The 8320-nt window shown below is 42.8% G+C and overlaps 1 long non-coding RNA gene and 1 pseudogene across 1 annotated transcript; one reads left to right on the top strand and one right to left on the bottom strand.

The window, feature by feature from the left end:
* Positions 1-2836: 2836 nt before the first annotated feature.
* Positions 2837-4043, top strand: LOC147251629 (uncharacterized; annotated as a pseudogene).
* Positions 4044-4103: 60 nt separating this feature from the next.
* LOC147251628 (uncharacterized) lies at positions 4104-7631 on the bottom strand. Its single transcript, XR_015119091.1, has 4 exons — positions 7434-7631; positions 7186-7285; positions 7060-7095; positions 4104-4356 (listed from the first exon to the last, which is right to left on the bottom strand). It is a non-coding gene; the product is annotated as an uncharacterized LOC147251628 (long non-coding RNA).
* Positions 7632-8320: the final 689 nt, after the last annotated feature.

Below are 8320 nucleotides of genomic sequence, written 5' to 3'. Positions count from 1 at the left end.
TGCAGACACCGCTCCAGACATGTCGCCCTCTACGCCACGGTCGCCACCTTCGCTGCCCCAGGCCCCACAGCCGGGCCGCATGAGGAGGCCACCCAGACGATATGAACCTGAGACAGGCCGTTGGGTGCAAGACTGAGTCCGTTAACCTATCTCAGTTTATAGCTTTCCGGACTGGGGGGGATGCAGAGTTCACCGCCGGCCACTAGGGGCTGCTAGGGGTTAGGTTGGGGTTAGAACCGCCTCAGTTAGGAGTCAGTGAGCCAGTTGCATGAGGTATGTTTGTGTCGAGGAGAAAGTATTAAGCTGGTCGACTTAATTTATATAAGTCTGCTCACTCTATCGTTATTGTTGATAATTGTTACTGTTACCTTTTAAAATAAGTGTTATATATACATGTTAGACTTTTTAGCTCAAGCTTATGTTGCTGTTTTGTGTCACTGCAGGGCTTCTTCATCTTTGTCATTAAATAATTAAATTGACATCGAGGAGTGTGTTTCTTCATGAAGAAGCCATGGTTGTCGTTGGCTGCTCTGTTCCTGGCTGCGATTTCAGAACTGAAGATGTGTCTGAGGCCCTCGCCATTGCTCTGCTGACAAATCACGGACTTGCCCATCAAAACCCGCCTCCCCTAGTTTAAATAATTAAATTGACATCGAGGAGTGTGTTTCTTCAGTGACTACGATGTTGATCTTAAAGGATCATCACTCAGACATAATTGAACAAGAAACTGAAAATCTGCTACTTCTACCCGATCCAAACTGGAAGCAGCCCTTTGATATAGCGGCTAACTGGGCGAGATGCAACCTCGGGAGACGTCTTCTCCCAGAAACGGTGGAGCGCACAGAGGCGCTCCTCATCACCAGGCAAGCGGACAGGGGGAACCCAGATCCTGTCGAGGCCGCATCTGATGATATGGAGGAGACACCACCATTACAAGTGAATCAACTGACGTCGATACCTCCTCCTGCTCCTCCTCCTCCTCCTCCCCCTCGTAAACGACAGCAAATTATCGTCACCACACAAGTACATGGGAGACTAGCTACACAGCCAACTTTACCTCCTCCCTCTCTCCCTCCCCCTCCTCCCCTCGCCCTCCCCATCTCACTCCCAAAGTCCTCACATCAGTGGAAACACAAACCACACTGGTAAGAACGGACATAAGGGGAGACTGGTCATTCTCCTCACAATCTGATGATCAAGATACGGTGCCCTCCACAACACGTCCCCCACCATCGGAGATTGAAACAATGGACACCGAACCCAGGCAGCAGAGACCTAGACGTGCCTCTCACACCAACATACATGAAGATGTGCCCATCCTTACCTCTCAACCCCACCCACCTTCGCTGGAAGAGGATCCCTCGTCGAATACACCGCAACACCGACATCCGCAGTCCGAGGTACTGGGAACATCGACTTCGTTAACAGCGCCACCTACAGCTCCTGTCCCGGACCAGATGGTGCTCCTGGACTTAAGCTCCGACGAGCTTGAGGATCTCCAAGGTAACTCACGGGTGACCACTCCCAGGGGGAATACTACAATGTCCCCCCTGAGGAGAAACACTGGTCAACCCTGTATTGATTTTAACAAATCTGGTGGTAATATCATAAACACCACAATCAATAACTCAACACCACCACACACACCCACACGCAGGCCTACTAGACATATCAACACCTCTTTTAAGATGAAAAACTGGAGCCTAGCAGTGAGGGAAAAACTTTTAATTCTGGGAGATTCCAATATTGCCAGAATTCCACCTTTTAAAGTTCCGGACCTACAGGTGGACAGCTTCCCAGGTGCTACGTTCAGACACATTCAAAGTGTTTTGGCTAAAATGGAACCAGCCTCGTTTGTGGAAACGGTAATCTTATCACTGGGCCTCAACAACAGAGCTCAAATGACCCAGACATCTATAAAAGAACTGCAGAGACTTTTCAGGATGTCCAAAATTAAATTTCCACAGGCCGCGGTTTGGATCCCCATCATCAACTTTTCCAGAGTTCTCCCTCAGCGTGAACAGGTCCACCTTCACACACTTAACAAACACATACGTTCCAACTACCAACACATCCCTGAGCTCTGTAGGAGCCAGTTCTCTACTGAACGGGATGGCATTCACTGGACTCATACCACAGCATCACGTATCCTCTATCATTGGAACCAGTTCCTAAACTAAATGCCCCCATGAACCTGATTGCTCAGGAGGGGAATAAAAGTGTGATTAATTTGAGTAAAAATTTCACTCTTTCCCCGGCACAGCGCTCTCTATTAAGCAAGGGGCTTTCATTCATCCCTTCTACAGGCAGCAATAGGAATATGTTATATAGCGCAAGGTTTGAGCTCCAACAATATCACAGGAAACTAAAAATCGCAGCTTATTTTGAGGACAAAAATTATTCGGAACCCCCACCTTTTCCCCCAAAATCCAATTGGACCCCTCCATTAACCCAAATACATGAAAATATTAAAAATATAATTCATAGAGATATTCAAAATTTTGATACTAAATTTAAAATCAGTAGAACAAAACCTAATTTATCCCCAGCAGAAGCAGACGCATTAAAAACTTTACAAAGTAACCAATCCATAGTGATTAAACCAGCGGATAAAGGGACTGCGGTCATAATTATGGATAGGGACCAAAATATTTGGGAAGGAAATAGACAATTATTAGATACAAATTACTATACCCCACTAGAAGAACCTATATATTTAAAAGCTATCCCGGTGATACAAAAAATTACACAGAAATTATATGAGAAAAAATGTATTAACGCTAAACAGAAGAAGTACTTAATTGGACAGGAGGAACCTAGACCTAGACGCTTCTACATGTTACCTAAAATTCATAAGGAGCCTGAGAAATGGAGCAGACCTCATCAAATCCCCCCTGGTAGACCTATCGTGTCTGACTGCAACAGCGAAACCTACTATACAGCTGAGTATCTCGATTTTTACCTCAACCCTCTCTCTGTAAGACACCAGAGCTACATCAAGGATACTTATGATTTTGTCCACAAGATCAAGCAGCTCTCTATCCCTCCAGATTCCTTCCTCTTCACTGCCGATATCGACAGCCTCTATACTAATATTGTGATCTCGGAGGGTATTCAGGCCGTAAAAAATATCTTTGCCAAATATCCTGATTCTAAAAGACCAGAAAAAGAATTATTAGAACTACTCCAAATTAACTTAACTCGGAATGATTTTGAATTTAATAACAAATATTTCTTACAAATTAAAGGTACGGCGATGGGAAAGAAATTTGCCTCCGCCTACGCGAACATATTTATGGCTCAATGGGAACAAACAGCTATTCTAACTTGCCCGAAAAAACCTCTTTATTACTTCCGATACTTGGATGACATTTGGGGAATCTGGCAGCACACGAGGGAGGATTTTGAGATCTTGCTAAACACCCTCAATAATCATAACGCATCTATTAAATTGAAAGCTGTAATTGATTCGACCTCTGTTGATTTTCTAGACACAACTACATATAAAGGACCTAATTTTTTACTCACACATAAAGTGGACACTAAAATATTTTTTAAAAAAAAAAGATACTCACTCCTTATTGTATAAATTTAGTTACCATCCCAAACATACCTACGCAGGAATTGTTAAATCTCAGCTTCTTAGATTCCACAGAGTCTGCACAAGAGAAGGATTTTAAAGTGGCCACCAAAATACTATTCTCCACATTGGCCACTAGAGGGTACTCTCGCTCCTTTTTGAGGAAATCCCTCAAGACATTTAAAGAGACCAGACCTATTGTGATCTCTTCTCTTCTCCCTATAGTTATCAATTATTCTACGTCCGCTGTTAACTTAGTCAGAGCGATTAGGAAACACTTCCAACAGGGGATTGAGGACTCCACACTGCTCCAGAATCATAGACTTATTGCTGCCTATAAGAAAAACAAAAACTTACAGGATTATTTAGTAAAGGCCAAACTCAAACCTATGAGGAATCCTAAGTCCTTAGAGCGCGGAGAATTTTTTCAGCACCATCTTTGGGTGTGCAATAGACACAATAATAATGTTTTTAAGACACAATCAGGAACCAGTATTGATTCTAGAAATTGTGGATATTTAATTTTTTGCACGGTGTGTGACACACAATATGTGGGAGAGACAGGTAACACGATTCGGACCAGATTTTATCAACACAAACATAACATTTATAAAAAGCAAAACACACACATTCCACTCATACAACATTTCATACAACATGGATGGACCGCACTGAAGACCACCATTCTGGAAGGGAACCCACACTGGTCCACACCACAACGTAGGAGAGCAGAGAGAAAGTGGATCAGCCTCCTGGATACTCTTCAGCCATTGGGTCTAAACGATAAATAATAATAAAAAGATATTATAATATATAATAAATAAATATTGGAAAGAATAATATTACATGTATATATGTATGATTCATAATGCTTAATTAGTGAAATCATTAAGATATAGATTCCCTTTTCTTTTCTCCTTTTTTTTCATGTCTGACCCTCAGGAGTGGAATTGACCTTTGACCTCTTATTAATTCTTACTGTGTCTCTCTCTCTGATTGCTTCTGCTATAGATTAATAATATAATCTAGCCTGAACCCAACCCTATATCCTAACCCTAACCTCACTGAACTCTATGCCTAAACCTAACCTTTTGACCCCAAGTCATAATAAATCTGACCCTAAAACGTTAATTCTGATTCGATGACTCATTTGCCTTAACCCTAACCCTAACCAGATGAACCTTCTTGCCTAACCCTAACCGAATTTGAACCCTTAACCCTAAGCGAATCAACCTCCTTGCCTAAACCTAACCCTAGTTGGAACCAAGTGGAGGTATTATAGCCAGAGGAGTTGGGATCAGAGGGGGGAGAATGGCCTGTGCCTTGAGTGTCGTCCTCGAACGACGCTCCAAATTTTATAACCCTAACTTAACCCAACTATTTTATTCCTAAAATAAATAAATATATAATAACAAATAGACCAATAAACATAATACAGATCATTATAATAATAAAACATTTTATTTATAAGGCGCCTTTCAAGGCACTCAAGGTCGCCGTACAACAGTTTAAAATAGATAAATAAATAAAAACAAAACATGCACGATTTAAAAGAACAACAACAGAGGTCCCTAGGAGAGCACAGGAGAGGGCATTCAGCCATATGCCTGTCTAAAAAGGGGAGTTTTGAGATGATTTTTGAAGGTGTCAATGGAGTCAATGTTTCTGATGTCAGGAGGGAGGGAGTTCCAGAGGCGAGGGGCAGAGCAACTGAAGGCTCTAGCCCCCATGGAGGTCAGACGGAAGGAGGGGACATTGAGGCCGATGGAGGAGGAAGACCTGAGAGACCGGGTGGGAATGTTGGTGTGGAGAAGGTCTGACAGGTATGAAGGCGCGAGGTTATGGATGGTTTTGAATGTATGGAGGAGGATCTTGTAGTCAATGCGGTGTTTTATGGGAAGCCAGTGGAGTTGATGTAGAACGGGGGTGATGTGACTGATGACAGGGGTTCTGGTGATGATTCGGGCAGCTGCGTTCTGGACCAATTGAAGCTGATGGAGGAGTTTGTGTGGGAGACCAAAAAGAAGTGAGTTACAATAATCCAGACGGGAGGTGACGAGAGAGTGGACCAGGATTGCAGCGCTGTTGGGAGTGAGAGATGGGCGGAGACGGTTGATATTCCGGAGGTGGAAGTAGGCGGACCGGATGGTGTTGTTGATGTGGGTATGGAATGATAAGGTGGAGTCGAGGACGACACCCAGACTCTTAACCTGAGGGGAAGGGGAAACGGAGGTGTTGTCAATGGTGAGGGTGAAACTGGGATGCTTGTTGAGTGTGGATTTGGAGGAAATGAGGACTACTTCTGTTTTATCACTGTTAAGTTTGAGGAAGTTTGAGGTGAACCAGGATTTGATTTCCTTATAATTATTATTCAAATTCATGATTATTAAAAGTTATTAAAAACAAAGTGAGATAACATCAAAGTTTATATAATTCATAGTAATATTGTAAAGATGTATGTTTGGGTTTTATTTATTACATTTTATTGGTTAATTTACATGGGATTGTATGGGTAATATATGATTTAATGGAATGACATTGATGATCAGGGGTTTTGCAGGGGCTTTTACTTTTGGATATAAAAATTTTTTTTGGAGAAAGTTATTTTGGTTTTCACAGAAGCCTAAATATACAGGGAAGCCCACAGGAGGTTCTTTCTTTCTTGTTTACCTTTTCAGGAGTGCACATCAGTCTTTTGCATTGCCTTTGATTCATACGGAAACATTTTTTATTGGAAATAGTGTGCCTGGCCTGAAGAAGACTAGAGTTGAAACGTTGCCTTGGCACACCTCTTTGAGTTCATTTTTATAAAAATAAATATTTCATTTTTTTTAAAAAGAAAAAGGGGAATATTTCATTTTATTTCATTTTAAATCATAACTTTAAAAATTTAAAAACACACATTTAATTTATATCATAAAAAAGATTATTATTTCATAACAAAGCAGACACACAAAAACAAACTTAAATACATGTACAGACAAAACAACAGGTACTTACCTGAATACCTACTCAATATGGGGTACTTTGATGATGGCTGGACGGAGGTGCGCTACGGCCGGCGCCGCCGCAATCGTCCACCTCGACAAGGCCAGTGGTACGGACGGCCCACAGGGTGGATGGACCGTGCTCCTTCCTTCCCCATCAGGGGAGGAAACCCTTTTTCTGTCCCTAACCCTAACCCTAACCTAACCCTAACCCTAACCCCATCCCTAACCCTAATCCCAACCCTTACCTTAACCCATCCCCTCCTCCCATCCCTAAACCTAACCTTTCCCCTCCTCTGGAACTGATTTCCTCTCCTGGGATTACTCCCCTTCCAAAACCCCAAAGAATCCCTCGTCCATCGAAAGATACCTCATGGCAAGGAAGTTCACTACGTATCCCCTCCCTGAACCTGGGGTTTTATACAATGACAACGTTAAACATCCTCCTCCCTCAAGTCATGATACCGATCACAAAAAAGGACTGGTACTTACCACAGTGGAGGTCCATTTGGATCGTCTCGGGATTCCCTTGACACCCGAACAAATTGGGAGACCAGAAGAGGACACTATTACCGATACTGATTTACAATCAAATAACTTAAACTCTAATATACTTACCACGCCGTTAACAAATGTAGCGGTGCTGATGGAGGACCGTCTATCCGCTTCACTCTCGGATGCCGCTACACCGGACAGTCCCTCATCATCTCTTGACCACCTGCAACCATTACCCTTGTTGACTGTGGAGCACAGGGACGACCTCGTCCGCTCCGAACGGACCGCACCTTGGATAAGTGCGAACACGGTGGATTCACCTGTACCCCCGGAGCCTCTACCCATCTTCAATCATTTATCCGTACACTTACCTCCTTACTCCACTGAGCTTTCTCCCGTGGCTACTTCGCCTCCTTTTGGGGATCCAACCATGCTGCCTCCGACTGAAAACAACCATGAAAATGGGGTCCCACTTGACGTGATGCACCCACAAACACACGAGTCGTTAATTACGTCTAATTATACGATGGATTTACACTCTCGCAAGGAGCAGGGAGGTCTTACTGTACCAAATTCTCCCACTCCATATGATGATACGTTCATGGACGTGGCGGCAGCATCGGATAAAACAGATAAATCTTCGTCTATGGATCCTCACAAGCCAATATACAAAAGGAGACCTACTTACCACAAAAGAGAATATCACAAAATCGCTAAATGGAATTTTGGAAGTACACTCACCATTTATCATCATGGGGGATTCCAACTTAGCCCGCACCCCTCATTTTGAACACTCACAATTACAAATTGACAGTTTCCGGGGGGCACAGATTCATCACATAACAGGCATCCTAAAAAAAACGATCACCTTGTCCAAACACACAAAGTCATCTTATTGGTGGGCATCAATAATATACTCCAAAATCACTTCCTGGAAACCCTTACAAAACAATACCAACAACTCAATTCAATACTGAAGAAAACATTTCCTAATGCATCCATTTTCTTTGCTCTTCTACAGGTCTCACAAAGAAAAGGAATTCAATATCACAATTTGGCAACACAAGTCAATCAATTTCTAACAATAAAATACAGAGTTCTCAAAGGCATTGACAACGACCTCTTTATTACGGAGTCAGACATGGTTCACTGGACAGCTTCCACAGCAGGTTCCATCTTAGCCTCATGGCTGTCTCAGTTAAACTGAGTAGGGAGGGTACAGGAACTCCTGACCAGAAGGATAGTAATATCCTTAACC

The sequence above is a fragment of the Aulostomus chinensis genome, chromosome 13 (genome assembly GCF_037954235.1).
Source record: "Aulostomus chinensis isolate RoL2024-O1b breed Wild chromosome 13, RoL_Achi_v1.0, whole genome shotgun sequence".
Lineage (NCBI taxonomy): Eukaryota > Metazoa > Chordata > Actinopteri > Syngnathiformes > Aulostomidae > Aulostomus > Aulostomus chinensis.
This window is presented reverse-complemented; position numbering and strand designations above follow the sequence as displayed.